Source organism: Pleurodeles waltl, chromosome 6 (genome assembly GCF_031143425.1).
Source record: "Pleurodeles waltl isolate 20211129_DDA chromosome 6, aPleWal1.hap1.20221129, whole genome shotgun sequence".
Classification (NCBI taxonomy): Eukaryota; Metazoa; Chordata; class Amphibia; order Caudata; family Salamandridae; genus Pleurodeles; species Pleurodeles waltl.
In genome coordinates, this window is record NC_090445.1 from 516,223,362 (window position 1) to 516,239,923 (window position 16,562).

At 46.6% G+C, this 16,562-nt stretch overlaps 1 protein-coding gene across 3 annotated transcripts in view; it reads left to right on the forward strand.

Moving 5' to 3' along the window:
- The window catches only part of MOV10 (Mov10 RNA helicase), a 276,396-nt gene that overhangs the window by 127,165 nt on the left and 132,669 nt on the right, over positions 1-16,562 (forward strand). The gene's annotated exons all lie outside the window — the stretch shown is intronic.

A 16,562-nucleotide genomic window follows, 5' to 3' on the forward strand; every position in this document is an offset into this window, starting at 1 on the left:
GATCTTGTGGGCAATGCACAGGTGTTGTCCACAGGGAACCAGTGCAGCTTTCGGAGAGGTCCAGAGCAGAGCAAAATTTAGGGAGGGAAAAGAGCGGCTTAGCTATGGTGTTTTGGGCTAGCTGGACTCTCCTCAGAACAGCTTTATTAGCTCATAGATAAACTCTTATCACTGAGACCACAGATCTTAGCGTTGTGTTTAGAGCGTTCACACACATGTTCCTAAGGGAATGTCGCCTGTGTCGCCAAGTTCCAGTAGCTACGCATATAATTGGTTGACTGTTTGCAGACTGCAATTCTAAACATCAGATTTTTGTGACCTCTGTCACTCTTATGCGTGCAATAATTCACCATGTGTATAGAAAGATTATTTACTGGGTACAGTCAAGTATGCATGTTAATCCTTTGGATGTCAAAGTTGAAAGTAAATGAGAGCGAGGATTTACATGTTGAATGCACCTTTTTATAGCTGTAAGTGCTCATATCGTTTTATTCATTCAGATGTGTGCAAAAAGTTGGGTATACTGCAACTATTTCTATGACTACCTGAGCCTCAAAACTGAAAGCGTCAAGTCATATATTGCCAGTGTAAATTGTTAAACACCTTTTGTGTGTCCAGAATGGCCACACTTTTACAACCATCAGTTTGCCTGTATGTCCAACAATGTAAATAGTCACTTAGGTTAGCCATAATATTCCTGCTTGTATAACGCCCACCTGGCCTGGATAGATCAGTTTCGTCAGTGGGGCCAAATGGGAACCAATTACATTTGCAAGAAGTGAACACTGATTATTATCAGTTGTCTGTACGATCTATAGCCCTCCGGTCCTCATCTTGCTTGTTCTACAATGCGATAAATGTGTCTTGCATCGTGGCTTCAAAAGACTCTTGAGAGGTTCCTCCAAATACCGCTTGTACTTGGGAGCCAGCAAATCAGTGCTAGTTATAGAATTCGATATGCGAGTAATAAACACCATGTCTTATCTCTGGCCATTGATTTGAAAGTGATAGTCATTTCCACCGTCGTGGTCAACATCCGGCCCTGTAACTTTCTTTTTAATGTTATAATGCAGAAAATAGCATTTTTTAATGACTGAAGAAATCAACACATAGCCAGTTCAGTCCACTGTGCGGAGAAACCTAATTAAAGTACCCTGAGGCAGCTTTGCACGAGCAAAAAGGATTTTAGAATTGACTTGAGGAGATGGCAGCATAGAGACTTTGGTCAACTCTCAGGGATCGATGTCAGCTTTCATACCAGTCCGGATTTAGTTTTACTCTGCTTATTTACCTACACCTAAATTATGTTGAACTATCAGGTAAAAACCATTATGAAAATCATAAAACGAGAATAATAACCCAGAGCTCTCCGAAGCTGGTTTTGGAGACCTCCTGTAATGATAAAGCAAAGCAAATTATCTGTACTGCTTTTGATAAAGTACTGACCACAACAGGAGAGATTTATAGTTTTCTGTTGACTTCTTGGGTAATGAACAATACCTCCTACATGCAAAAACTGGGTCGGTGGATGGAAAGCTTACCGTCTGTTGGAGCAAATTACTAAAACCAAGGAAACCCTTCCAAACTGAACATGATTACATCAGGTTTCAATTAGAAGCGACTGTTCAGTGGGCGAACATCCACCCCCTGATTCCGTTGCTATTAGGGGTTTGATGGGGCCAATTTCACATCTTTCACTGCAAGTCTCAAGCCCTACTCCATCACGACTTTTGTTCTGTAGTGTACTGTAAGAGCCCGGACTCCTGCTCTGTTTGTGCTGTTGCTGGATCGTTGCCGTTTATCCATCCCAGACTAGTCTGCCTTTCCCTTTTTTTATTTTTGTACATTTATTTTTTTTAAATAAAGTTTCCTCTCCTATTTGATTGTTAGCTCGATGTTATGGGCAACAGCTTTGTACACGAGCTATCACAGTTTTAGCATGTATTATGAATGATGGTGATGAGAATGTGTGCAGTTAAGGAGAGTCGATTGAAGAGGCGTCCTGGAGTCCAGTTTTAACCCTTGAGGGACTTCTCTAGTCTGGCAATTTAGTAAGCACCCTTTTGCACAAACTTTGAGCTGGGTTGCAGCTTGAAGATTATCTTCGAGCACACGTGCCTGTGTGAGTGTGCTTCCATGATGCCGCATACGGATGCGGACGATTGTGCTTTCCCTAACGCATAACATCACTCCACAATAAGTTCAAGTGGTGTGAACTCCAGCGGTGGCTGCAGCAAATATCAAGAGGAGGGGCGGGGGGGCGGGGGGACGATGGGGACCCAGGCGATGGTGGGAAAACTAACTAAAAAAAAAAAAACTAAAAAAAACGTTTTCTGCCTCGCTCGTCATCCTTTCCTGTTCTGGTGACCCAGCATTCACTGGGACACCCAATTGGGCGCAATCCTGGAGCCTGTGCAGTTTCTCCAGCCTGGCTGTGTAGACATCTGGGCTGGAGAAACACACATGCACACTTAGTGCACTCAATTCCTCACCCCCCCTCCAATCTCCTGAGGCCCAGCCAGCCACCCGTTCACATGCTGGCTGAATCAGCAGCAGTGAAACAAAACAATATTGAAGTATCATTTTATTTTTCTGCCATTGTGGAGGAGCCTCCCATGGTGAACCTTAGCGATTGCCAACTTGAATCAGGGGAAAAACATGACATACATTGCTTATGACTACGCAATATCATGTATTTGCCGTTTATAATGGTTTGTTTTTTTACTTGGGAACATTAACGGTCTTTTTACACCATTTCAGCTGCTATGCATTGTGGAATTACCAAGTAAACAATTTGGTGCTTATTTTCTGCAAATGCTGCTTCACACTCTGACTCCCAAGCTCTGCATTTTCCTAAAATTATAGGTACTTTGGATTGAATTTTGGATTATTAAATTAATACTGATAAAAGACCTAATGGATGCTTCACAGACTTTCACTGACGCAACCACAAACCTTTTTGGCTACACTAGGCGATCTTCCATTTTAGTGGGTGAGGTTTTTTTTTTATTATTGCATTGACTCCATAAAGGGTTAGGAATAAACTCTAGAAACCTAAAAGCATACGTTTACATTAATTGGGGCCCTAGGGTCTCAAAGTATACAATAAAATTGAAATCCAGGACACCTACTGGAAGTGATATCTTTTAAATGCATCAGCTGACATAGACGACTACTAATCACCAACTGTATGTATCAAGGTTGACTAATTTATTATCTTCCACAGGAAACAAGGGAAAACGGAACCTATAGATGAATGTGTTGATAAAAACATGTGACACGTAAATGTAGATTTGGCCTGTAAGATGATGGGCTTCTTAATGACCAAATACTTATGCATGTTAACAATTAGTATATACTGGGAAGTGTAAGGAAATGCCTCCTTGGCATGGTTACCCCCTGACCTTTTGCCTTTGCTGATGCCAAGTTATGATTTGAAAGTGTGCTGTGGCCTGCTAACCAGGCCCCAGCACCAGTGTTCTTTCCCTAACCTGTACCTTTGTCTCCACAATTGGCACACCCTGGCATCCAGGTAAGTCCCTTGTAACTGGTACCCCTGGTACCAAGGGCCCTGATGCCAGGGAAGGTCTCGAAGGGATGCATCATGTCTTATGCCACCTTGGAGACCCCTCACTCAGCACAGACACACTGCTTGCCAGATTGTGTGTGCTGGTGGGGAGAAAATGACTAAGTCTACATGGCACTTCCCTCAGGGTGCCATGCCAACATCACACTGCCCATGGCATAGATAAGTCACCCCTCTAGCAGGCCTTACAGCCCTAAGCCAGGGTGCACTATACCATAGGTGAGGGCATAGGTGCATGAGCACTATGCCCCTACAGTGCCTAAGAAAAACCTTAGACATTGTAAGTGCAGGGTAGCCATAAGAGTATATGGTCTGGGAGTCTGTCAAACACGAACTCCACAGCACCATAATGGCTACACTGAAAACTGGGAAGTTTGGTATCCAACTTCTCAGAACAATAAATGCACACTGATGCCAGTGTACATTTTATTGTGAAATACACCCCAGAGGGCATCTTAGAGATGCCCCATGAAAACCTACCCGACTTCCAGTGTAGGCTGACTAGTTTTACCAGCCTGCCACACACCAGGCATGTTGCTGGCCCCATGGGGAGAGTGCCTTTGTCACTCTGTGGCCAGGAACAAAGCCTGTACTGGGAGGAGGTGCTTCTCACCTCCCCCTGCAGGAACTGGAACACCTGGCGGTGAGCCTCAAAGGCTCACCCCCTTTGTTACAGCGCCACAGGGCATCCCAGCTAGTGGAGATGCCCGGCCCCACTTTTGGCGGCAAGGCTGGAGGAGATAATGAGAAAAACAAGGAGTCGTCACTGGCCAGTCAGGACAACCCCTAAGGTGTCCTGAGCTGAGTCGACTCTGACTTTTAGAAATCGCCCCAATAGGATTAGGGATGTGCCCCCCTCCCCTCAGGGAGTAGGCACAAAGAGGGTGTAGCCACCCTCAGGGCTAGTAGCCATTGGCTACTGTCCTCCCAGACCTAAACACACCCCTAAATTGAGTATTTAGGGGCCCACAGAACCTAGGAATATAGATTCCTGCAACCTAAGACGAAGAAGGACTGCTGACCTAAAGCCCTGCAGAGAAGACGGAGACACCAACTGCTTTGGCCCCAGCCCTACCGGCCTGTCTCCCCACTTCAAGAGAAACTGCAACAGCGACGTGCTCCCCAGGGTCCAGCGACCTCTGAAGCCTCAGAGGACTACCCTGCATCTAAAAGGACCAAGAACTCCCGCGTACAGCCGCCCTGTTCCACAAAGACTGCAACTTTGCAACAAAGAAGCAACTTTTAAAGGCCACACGTTTCCCGCCGGAAGCGTGAGACTTTCCACTCTGCACCCGACGCCCCTGGCTCTCCCTGCAGAGAACCAACACTACAGGGAGGACTCCTCGGCGACTGCGACCCTGTGAGTAGCCAGAGTTGACCCCCCTGAGCCCCCCCAGCGACACCTGCAGAGGGAATCCCGAAGCTCCCCCTGACCGCAACTGCCTGCTTCATAGAAACCCGACGCCTGGGAAACACACTGCACCCGCAGCACCCAGGACCTGAAGGATCCGACCTCCAGTGCAGGAGCGACCCCCCCCCCCCCCCACCCTCCAGGTGGCCCTCTCCCTTGCCAAGGTGGTGGCTACCCCGAGGAGCCCCCCCCCCCCCCCCTTGCCTGCCTGCATCGCTGAAGAGACCCCTGGGTCTCCCATTGAAACCTATTGCGAGCCCGATGCCTGTTTGCACTCTGCACCCGGCCGCCCCTGTGCCGCTAAGGGTGTACTTTTTGTGCTGACTTGTGTTCCCCCCCCACCCCCCCGGTGCCCTACAAAACCCCCCTGGTCTGCCCTCCGAAGTCGCGGGTACTTACCTGCTGGCAGACTGGAACCGGGGCACCCCCTTCTCAATTGAAGCCTATGCGATCTGATAGAGACTTCTAGCTGCAGCTTACTTACCTTAGAATTCCCTGGCGTCGGCTTCGAATCTGGAGTTTTTTCTGAGCAGTACCCTGGGCGCGTGCCGTCGGACGGCGTCGTTCGGATCCTTGTGCATCGACCGGCTCCGCGTGCATCGTCCGCTTCGTTGGAGCAGTCTGACGTCACGGTTGTCTATATAGACGCAGTCTCGGCGCGCGTATGTCAGTTCTTTTCCTTCCGCGCCGGTTAAGCGCAGTTTTGGAAAGAGCTACCCTGCTTCGACGGTTTGTCGGCGCTTGTTTGTCTTTGGTGCCTGGACAAGGACCACGATTCCACCTCGTGCTCTGATTGTCGGGCCATGGCGCCGAAGGCCTTGAGGGAGAGATCCCTTAAGCTTCTTGCGGCCCACATTCGTCTTCGGTAGGCGCGACTCCGCGGAGGTCGCGATCTCGCAGAAGGAGGAGGTCGCGGCACCGCTCCCGGAGCCCCAAGTCCTCTTCCTCGCATTCGAGGTCATCAGAAGGTAAGAGGCACAAGAAGAAGTCCAAGCGGACTTCGTCTTCGCCACGCCTGTCGACCGACGAGGCGTCTAGGGAACGTCTACGTTCCGAGCGCGGTTCTGCAGGGCCGTCACCAGGGTCGACCACGTGTCTTCCCCTCCCCCCCCTTACCGGGGACCAGTTCGACCCCTGCTCAAATAAAAGAATTCTACGTCTTCTTTTTGAGCGGGCTGTACTCTCGGGTGGGTCTTTGGGCCCCGCGGAGTCAGCAGGGGCCCCTTGGGATTCGACGCCGGCGGCTTCAGCCTCGGCACCGTTTGGGACCTCAGGATCCGATAACGGATCTGGACCGGCCTCTCACAGTCGACCTCCTTCGGCGCCGGGTCTGACGTCGACTATTCCGCCCCCGGCGCCCACCGGTGGCAGCCCCATCCTTATTCCAGATGAGCCGGAGCGACGTCGAATCCGACTTCGACAGAGCCGATTCGGCCCAGATCATTGTCTGAGCATTATTTGGAACAGCCAGACGCAGGAGAGGAATGGGAGGGGTCTGAGGACCCTTTAGAATCAGGATTGCAGCAGGACTGGTATGAGGATCTAGGGGAGGCCAGTGGACTGGACACATCTCGAGGTACTGGTATGCTCTTTCCTCCTAATGTGGCTATGGAGGAGGGGGCTTCATTCGCTATGGTGGTGCGTAGGGCGTCTGAGGTCTAGCTGGACCTAGATTTGCCTACGGTGCCAGTCAGGACGAATATCCTGACAGAAGTGCTTCAGCCGGGGGTGTCCACATCGGAGCCGTTGTTGCCCTTCAATGAGGCTCTTACAGACGTCCTTCTGGGTATGTGGTCCAAACCCAGCACAGGGGCTCCTGTGAATAGGACGGTCGGCCGCCGCCATAGACCCGCTCCTAGCGACCCTACTTTCCTGACACAACACCCCACTCCTGAGAGCTTGGTTGTCCAAGCCTCTACTTCCTGCGGTGCCTTCCCTTCCGCTCCCCCGGATAGGGAATCCAAGAGGCTGGATCAGCTTGGGAAGAATATGTTTTCTTCCTCCAGCCTGGCATTGAGGTCTGTAAACACCTCTTGCCTATTGGGCCGTTATTCCCATACTTTATGGGATACGGTGGCGCAAGTGCTGCCCCAGGTCCTGGAAGGCGTACGTGACACTCTCACCCAGGCTGTAAAGGATGGGAGAGATGCAGCCAAGTTTACAATCCGGTGTGGCTTGGACACGACCGACTCGCTGGGCAGAGCGATTTCATCGTCAGTGGCCCTACGTCGCCACACCTGGCTTCGTTCTACTGGTTTTTCAGGGGATGTCCAGTCCAGCTTGATGGACATGCCCTTTGCTGGCTCTTGCCTTTTTGGCGAAAAGGCAGACTCCACACTTGAGAGGTTCAAGGATTCTCGAGCCACGGCCAGATCCTTGGGCCTTTCAGCGCCAGCATGACAGCAGCCTGTCTTTCGCCCCTTCCGAAGCTTCGGGAGGGGCGTGGTACCACACCAGCCACAGTTTAGCCACCGTCCTCAGGCTTCACAGCATCCCGGAAGAGGACGTGGTCGTGGTATCCTCAGACCCAGAGGGTCTGGCCAGAGGTCGGCTGCCACACAGCCCCCCTCCACTGCGCCCAAGCCCTCCTAGTGTGGTTCTGCGGGATCATGTCCGTCCAGTTGGAGGGAGGATTCGTTTTCATCTCCTTCACTGGCTTTCTATCACCACGGACAAGTGGGTCCTGCCGATCATACGGAAGGGCTACTCCCTTCCCTTCCAGTCTTTTCCTCCTTCTATCCCTCTGATAAAGGAATGGCTGATGGAGGACCATCTGGCTTTGCTCCGCGAGGAAGTTACAGCTCTCTTGGCCAAGGGAGCCATAGAAAGAGTCCTGATATCAGAAGTAGGCAGTGGTTGTTATTCCCGCTACTTTCTGATTCCCAAAAAGAACAAAGACCTTCATCCTGTTCTGGATTTAAGGGACGTCAATCTCTTCCTCAAGAAGAAATTGAAGATGCTCACTCTTGCTCAGGTTTTGTCTGCCCTAGACCAAGGAGACTGGATTTGCAGGATGCATATTTCCATATTCCTATCCTGCCAAGCCACAGGCGTTACATGCGGTTCAAGGTGGACCACAAGCACTTTCAGTTTACCGTGCTTCCATTCGGTCTCACCAGTGCCCCTCGGGTGTTCACAAAGGTGATGGCGGTGGTGGCAGCTGATTTGCGCAGGTCAGGGATTTCAGTCTTCACCTACCTAGACGATTGGCTGTTGAAGGCTCCTATGCCCCAGGCTCTCGTCACCCACCTCCAGATGACGGCTGACCTCTTGCATTTGCTGTGGTTTACTATAAATGTGCCGAAGTCACACCTGACTCCCTCTCAGAAGCTCTCTTTCATCTGAGCTTTTCTGGACACAGTGCAGTATCTGGCTTATCCTCCCGATCAGTGGGTTCAGGATATTCAGGTTATGATTCCGATGTTTCAGCCTCTATCCTGGATTTCAGTGAGACAGACTCTGAGGCTGCTGGGACTCATGGTTTCCTGCATCCTGTTGGTCAAGCATGCCAGATGGCGCATGAGGGCTCTGCAGTGGGACCTGAAGTTCCAGTGGGCACAGCATCAGGGAAATCTTACCGACGTGGTTCAGATCTCGGAGAGGACTGCGGAAGATCTGCAGTGGTGGTTAGTGAACTGCGAGTGGGTCAAGGGCAGACCCCTCTCCCTTCCCCAACCAGATCTAACAGTAGTGACAGATGCGTCACTTCTGGGATGGGACGGCCACCTGGGGGAGGTGGAGATCAGAGGTCACTGGTCTCCGGCGGAATCCGGGCTCCACATCAACTTGTTGGAGCTTCGGGCGATCCGGCTAGCATTAAAAGCATTTCTTCCTGTTGTGAAAGGGAAGGTGGTGCAAGTGTTCACGGACAACACTACCGCAATGTGGTACTGCAACAAGCAGGGCGGTGTGGGGTCGTGGATCCTTTGTCAAGAGGCTTTACGCCTCTGGACATGGCTGAAACAGCAGGGCATGACCCTGGTGGTTCAACACCTGGCAGGTTCTCTGAACGCCGGAGCAGACGAACTCAGACGAAAATGCTTTGAGGATCACGAATGGTGTCTCCATCCGGAGGTGGCGCAAGGACTCTTTCAGCAGTGGGGAGAGCCTTGGTTAGATCTGTTCGCCTCCGCAGAGAACGCGCAATGTCAGCAGTTTTGCACGTTGGAGTTTCCAAGGGGGCTATTGCTAGGCGACGCTTTTCGACGCGAGTGGAGTTCAGGCCTCCTGTACGCTTTTCCGCCTATACCACTTCTGCCCAGAGTTATCAAGAACGACCGGGCCCAAGTAATCCTTGTGGCTCCGGATTGGGCATGGAGAGTTTGGTATCCAGTACTTCTCAAATTGAGCATCGGTCCTCCAATCAGGCTGCCTCTTCGGGAGGATCTTCTGTCGCAGCAGCAGGGGAAGGTTCTCCACCCGAACCGGTCAACTCTGCGCCTTCATGCGTGGAGATTGAGCGGCGACAGTTGATGGTTTATGACCTCCCTCCCGAGGTCTGTGATGTCATTCTGGCAGCTAGGCGGCCCTCCACTAAGTCGATCTACGCCTGCCGTTGGAAACGTTTTGTTTCATATTGTTCAGAGAGGTCTATTGATCCTCTTTCTTCTTCTCTGTCTAACATCCTTTTGTTTTTATTTTGTCTCTCGCCCAGCAGGGTTCCTCCTTGGGGACTCTTAAGGGCTATCTTGCAGCCTTATCGGCTTTTCTTTCGTTGCCTGATCAACCTTCTCTTTTTAAATCACCTATAGTACAGAGGTTTTTGAAAGGGCTTGTACATCTGTTCCCACCTGTGCCTTTCATTATGCCCCAGTGGGATCTTAATTTGGTTCTTACCTTCCTTATGTGTGCTCCTTTCGAGCCCTTGCATAACTGTCCTCTCCGGCTGCTCACTATTAAGACAGCCTTTTTGGTGGCAATTACATCTGCCAGGAGAGTGAGCTAGCTGCAGGCTTTATCTTCTAAGCCACCTTATCTCATGATATATCCTGACAAGGTGGTGGTAAGAACTCGTGCCTCTTTCCTCCCTAAGGTGGTGACCCCTTTACATCTGGGTCAAAATATCACCCTGCCCACCTTCTTTGCACCACCGCATCCCTCTAAGGAAGAGGAGCGTCTCCATTGTCTGGACCCAAAAAGAGCGTTATTGTTCTACCTTGACCGCACTAAAGAGTTCCGGGTGGACGACCAACTCTTTGTGGGGTACGTTGGTGCAAAGAAGGGTCGGGCAGTACAGAAACCATCCATTTCGCTCAGAGCCGTTCTCTGTATAAAAATATACTACGCTTTGGCGAAGAAGCAGCCTCCTGAGGGCTTGAGAGCTCATTCCACTAGGGGGAAAGCTGCTACTACTGCGTTAGCACGTGGCGTACCGGTGGTGGACATCTGTCAGGCCGCAACGTGGGCTTCTTTACACATGTTTGCGAAACACTACTGCCTGGATAGCCAGGTGAGAGGAGAGGGGCATTTTGGCCGTTCTGTCTTGCAGGACTTCCAAGTATTAAAAAAAAAAACAATAAAAAAATAATAATAATCTCCTTCAGACCCACCACCATGGGTTATAGCTTGGGAATCTATTCTAAGGTAAGGAAGCTGCAGCTAGAAGTCTCTATCAGATGAACAAGTTACTTACCTTCGGTAACGAGGTATCTGGTAGAGACCCTATCTATCTGCAGATTCCTTACACCCGCCCAAGCCTCCCCGCTCTGTGGAAAGGTTTTCTCATGTGGATATGTGTGTATATATATATGTTTCTATGTGTACATATGTATATTTTTGATTTTAGAAACTTTTGACTTTCTTATAGGCATGAAAGTGTTTTTACTCCAAACAGTCAAAGAGGTTAAAAGTGTATTGGTTGGTTCTTCCATGACTCTGCGCTTCTGGCGCGGGAAGTTGTGGAAAAGAACTGACGTACGCGCGCAGAGACGGCGTCTATATAGACAACCGTGATGTCATAGACGGCTCCAACGACGCTGACGACGCACGCGGAGCTGGTCGACGCACGCGGACCCGGTCGACGCACGCGGATCCAAACGACACCGTCCGATGGCGTGCGCAGGGTACTGCTCAGAAAAAACTTCGGATTCGAAGCTGACGCCAGGGAATTCTAAGGTAAGGAATCTGCAGCTAGATAGTCTTTACCAGATACCTCGTTACCGAAGGTAAGTAACTTGTTCTTTTGGGCACCACTTTGACCTCTGCACCTGACCGGCCCTGAGCTGCTGGTGTGGTAACTGTGGGGTTTCTTGAACCCCCAACGGTGGGCTACCTTGGACCCAACTGTGAACCCTGTAGGTGGTTTACTTACCTGCAAAACTAACAAATACTTACCTCCCCCCAGGAACTAGTTTTAAAATAGTTTATTGCCATTTTTGCCAAAACTGTACATGCTATTTTGCTGATTCAACGTTCCTATGATACCTGAGTGAAGTACCTTTCATTTAAAGTATTGATTGTAAATCTTGAACCTGTGGTTCTTAAAATAAACTAAGAAAAGATTTTTCTATATAAAAACCTATTGGCCTGGAATTGTCTTTGAGTGTGTTTCTCATTTATTGCCTGTATGTGTACAACAAATGCTTAACACTACCCTCTGATAAGCCTTACTGCTCGACCACACTACCACAAAATAGAGCATTAGAATTATCTCTTTTTGCCACTGTCTTACCTCTAAGGGGAACCCTTGGACTCTGTGCATGCTATTTCTTACTTTGAAATAGTGCATACAGAGCCAACTTCCTACAGGAAGGTTTATGGACACATGGTATTTCCGCTCTCACGGTTTTAATTGCAATAGTGAGGAAAGCTGAGATTTAAAAAACAATATGCTAGAGCAGCATTAGAAGGTTTTGGAGTGAATTCAAATGAAATAATTGACAAATTTTAAGCAAAAACGTATAATCAGAAACATTATGTGCATAATGAGAACAAAAAGTAATTGGGACAAGTCATTTAAAAGCGAACAAGATGAGAAGGACACTGGAAAACATGACATTAAGAAATGTTATAGGTGTGGCAGTTTGGAGCATTTAGCTTTTAGCAAAAAATGTCCAGCAAAACATGAAAGACGCTCAGCATGTAGAATTAAAGGATATTTTGCAAATCTTTGTTTGAAGAGTAGTCGGGAAAAGAAGGTTCATATAATAGGAGTACCCTGGTTCTGAAACTAAATTTATTACGTTGGGTCAGTGCCATAGCATGTAAGACCAGTTTGTCGTGGATAGTGAGCCTTCTTAACAAAACATGCAGAAATAAACCACTCTGCCAATCTAAAGTAGGTGGTGTTCAAATCTTGATAGTTGCTGATTTGGGGACACTGTACAAAAGATTTGATAATAGTATGAAAGGAAATATTTGCAGAGGAATTGGTTGCTCTTTTTTATTTATTTTTATTTTTTTACAATTCAAAATAGCTCCAGTTACCTTTACTGGTGATCCCATACCCACGATGCTTGTTTCCAGTCCAGGGAGGACCTGGCCTGGCAGTTCAGGCTGGACTGTTCCCATGGAGAGCAGTCAAGGCTGATTTGCATATGGCTGGGTCCAAACTGGGGTGGCGTGGTGAGCAATAAAACAATGAATTGGGATGCGTCCCTGAGCAGTTGCCAGTGGCTGAGATTAATTCAAGCATTCCATCCATTATCTTGGTGGTTTTGCATTGGCCTCCCTAAGTGAGCCGGGGATGCCCAGATGTGGATCTTGGGCTCCCTGTACCACTACAAACTACCTGGCTGATAAGGGATGATAAGCTGAAACCAGTCACAGGATGCTTGGTTCCTGTCCAGAGATGGCCTGGCAGTTTGAGCTGGACTATTCCCAAAGGGTACAGAGTCAAGGTTGATTAGCATATGGCTGGATCCAAACTGGGGTCCCAGGATGGGCAAAAAAAAGATGGATTGGGATTCGGCCCTGAGCGATTGCCAGTGGCTGAGATTAATTCAAGCATTCCATCCATCACCTTGTTGTTTTTTCCTATACCTATGGAGGGCTATAGGACAGTTAGCTTTGAGTTTAAAAACAAAAAGTCAGCCAAGAAGGTAGTTGGAGAAGATGGTCCTTCATGCTTATGGAGGATTAACCAAAGGGCTTGCACTATGATTTCAGACCTAAATAGTCCTAAACGAGCACTGTTCATAAGTACTGGTGAAGCAAATGGACACAAGTATTGGATAGAATTTCCACAGGTATTTTCAGAGAAAATTGGCACCTTGAAAAGCTTTTCACATAGGAGTGAATTAAAAAGACATGGAAAACTGAAAGTACATAAAGTGAGGAATATTCCTTGGCTTGTAAAAGAAGTCAATATGAAACTTGAAAAGTTATTTAAAGCCTCAGACAACAGACTCAGTGAAAGGTGTCATTGGCCATGACTGAGGGGACGCAATGGTTCTCTTCCATCAACCTTTCATAGGCCTACCATCTGGCCTGTTTACTCCCAGCCGGTATGGGTCTTATCAATTTCATGACACCCACGAAGTGCTACAGGTATGTACAAATGTTGTTTGGGTTTGTATCAGCTATCACAGTATTCCAAAAGTTGATGATTTAGTTGTTTAGAGGATTTAATAGCACCCTGTACTTCCAGGATGCCATTCTAGTCATGGCTTGGAGAAAGTCTTAAGTAATTTGCAGAAATTTGGCTTGTATGTCGATCTTTCTAAGTGCAAGTTTGGAGTTCAAACGTTAAATTATCAGGATCATAAAGGAAGGCAAATAGGGATTAAACCTTAAAAAAAATTAAAAAAAGACTAATGCATGCCTTATGTAATGCAGCAGCGCATGAGATCATTCTAAGGACTAGTGAAATATTATGCTGTTTGTAGTTACTTTTTTACAGAAAACATATGAATTGAGACTGCTAAAAACAATGTTATGTTTTAATGGGATACCAAATTCGAGGCAAATTTTAAAAGTATAAAGGCGGCAGTGCTTAATTTGTAGAAAAAGGAGTGCTATTGCCCATAGTTCTGCTCGGAAGCCAAGGCAGGTAGTATTTAATTCACTACCAGACATTTTTTCCTCGCAGGTGTCTGCTTTCTGTTTGACTGCTTTGCTGCTTTTTTCTTCCACCATCTTTCTGATCAGTATGTTTTCCCCTTTCTTGCACTATGTACATATATGATGCAGGCACAACAAGTACTGGTGCCCCCAACTGGTAACTAGTGGCTCAAATCAAGCTCTGCAAGAAGTATATTAGTTCAGCTAATACTTTGCATGGCTTTGATCTAGCAGCCAAATGCATCATTACTACAGATGCAAGTAACAAAGGTATTGGTGCTATGTTGTCTCAAAAAGATGAAAATGGTTAAGTTAACTGCACCATTTGTTTCTAGAACATTGTAATCTGTGGCATAACTTAATTGAGAGCAACCACCACTGATCTAATTTGATTTGGGACCCAACAAGGAAAACCTTCTCTAGAAAATCTGTCCTCCCAAGATAAACCAGAGATGCTTGTTGAGCAATGATAAAATCTCAAGATATTACTGAACCAGTTATGTCCTAAGGCAGAAGACAGAGGCCAAAATGTCATGCAGTCGTGCTAAAGAGTTCTTAACATCTTTAAATTCTAAAAATTCTTAAACATAAAAACCCCACACTTGGGCAAGCAAGTGGGAGGAGAATGAGACTGAGAGGCTAAACCTCTTCGAGGTCTGTATTGAACTCATCAAGGAAAATGTATGTCCATTGGCTAGGAGTTAGCATCAATCAGAAAGCTGTTGACTGCATCATTTCTCAGTCTGGGAATTTTATATTAAATACTTAGATGTCCCTATAGATCACGACAAACTGCAACATCATGCAGGTTACACAAAATATCACTGTTTAAGTTGGAAAGTAATAATGTGGGAGAGATCATTAAGGAGTTAGTGCTTAGATAGAACCCTGGGCTGAAATGTGCTGCCTTACTTAAATCCGACATACCTTATTTAGGCCTTGAAAATTATTTAAAATGTTACTAGACCTGCAGTTTGAGTAACTTGACTAATCTGCGCGACCTAACTGTAATGTACTTGACCCGTAAACGGGTCTCAGATTGTGTGATCCTAGGCAAATATTTTTGTTTACAGTCACCTTTTTCTTCATTCTCAGCTATAAGGGCACCTTCAAATATGTGAGCTCAGCATTTCTGCTGTGCAAAAAAACCCTGTTTTGATTGATTAAATAGAGTAAACGCTTGCACCATGTATAAAAAGAATGTGTCCCCCACAGTTAGTTACTAATAGCATTGCCATGCGGGCAGGAGTGTTACTCAGTTTGTTTAAACACTCACTTTTATTAAATATATTACTAAAGCATGATGTGGTAGCACACTGTCATCTACAGACGGTAAATTTCCAAGAAATGCCCAGAAATCTTCCCACTAACTTACAGCTCTACTGATAAAACTATATAGTATAATAATAACAATCTATGAAAATTGGGTTTTAGAAAACATTTTTATTCTATGCACATCACCAGGTAAAATATTCTGATTTGTTTTTATCCTATTAAATTATTTTTTATCACTCAGAAGTACAAAAACTGGGCTTTCACAACTACTGAAATGTATTTTGAAATGTTTACACAATTGACCTGTTTATTTAAATGTTGTGTGTCCTTGTATAGCAGACAGTTCACCTTTCAAAATCCTAGAACTCTGCAGTCAAGATGAAAATTAATTGTAAGAAGACAAACTGACTTTTGACTCTGATCACAGAGCAAATGTCACAAGATAAGAACAAGATATAAAGGCATCTTTATTGCTCCTTCACTTTCTGACTGAGCAGAACACCTGTTCTTTCTCAACTTTCAAGGGGGGTGGTGAGTAAGTCTTAAAATAGCTCTACCTGAAAAAATATGAATAGTGAGTGGTTTTTTCGAGGCCTGGGATTGGTCTAGATGCCTCAATTGACTAATTAATTGATTCACTAATGCTGTATTACTGGATATATTTAAGGGATCACTGCTGCATTCTCTTTACGAAAAAAAAGTGAATTATGACAATGCTAATGCCGAATTCTAAGCAGCAAAAATCTTACTAGACGGAATAGAAATGTGTTGGGTTACTCACTGAATCTGGCACTTCACAACAAATGCCCTGCTTACCTCAACATCTGCATCCACGTCCACACCAGGCACCTCAGATCAGCTGGTCAGCTCCTCACACATATCTGATCAACTAAAATGGGAGGATGCTCCTTCTCCCACATTGCCCCCAAGACCTGGAACAAGCTCCAGTTCCCCATCCGAGCAGCCAGCTCTCCCCTTCAATGCAGAAGAAAGCTGAAAACGTGGCTTTTTAATTAGGTTACTCTTAGCTCAGTTCTTCCCTGCCAGCGCACCTGTGTACTTTCCTGGGTAACTAGTGTGTGATACAAATCGCTATAACATAACCTGTGACTAGCAACTTAATTTACACTCCGTGGTATTGAAGATTTTGATTTTAGTTATCCATTAAATACGTTTTAAATATGAACTATATTGACTTAGTGGCTTATTTTTTGTTGTTGTGTGGATGTAATGTTTAGTTTAAATTATTTTAGTGTTGAAATTGAAAAGCAGTCCTCATTGTCTTCTCAA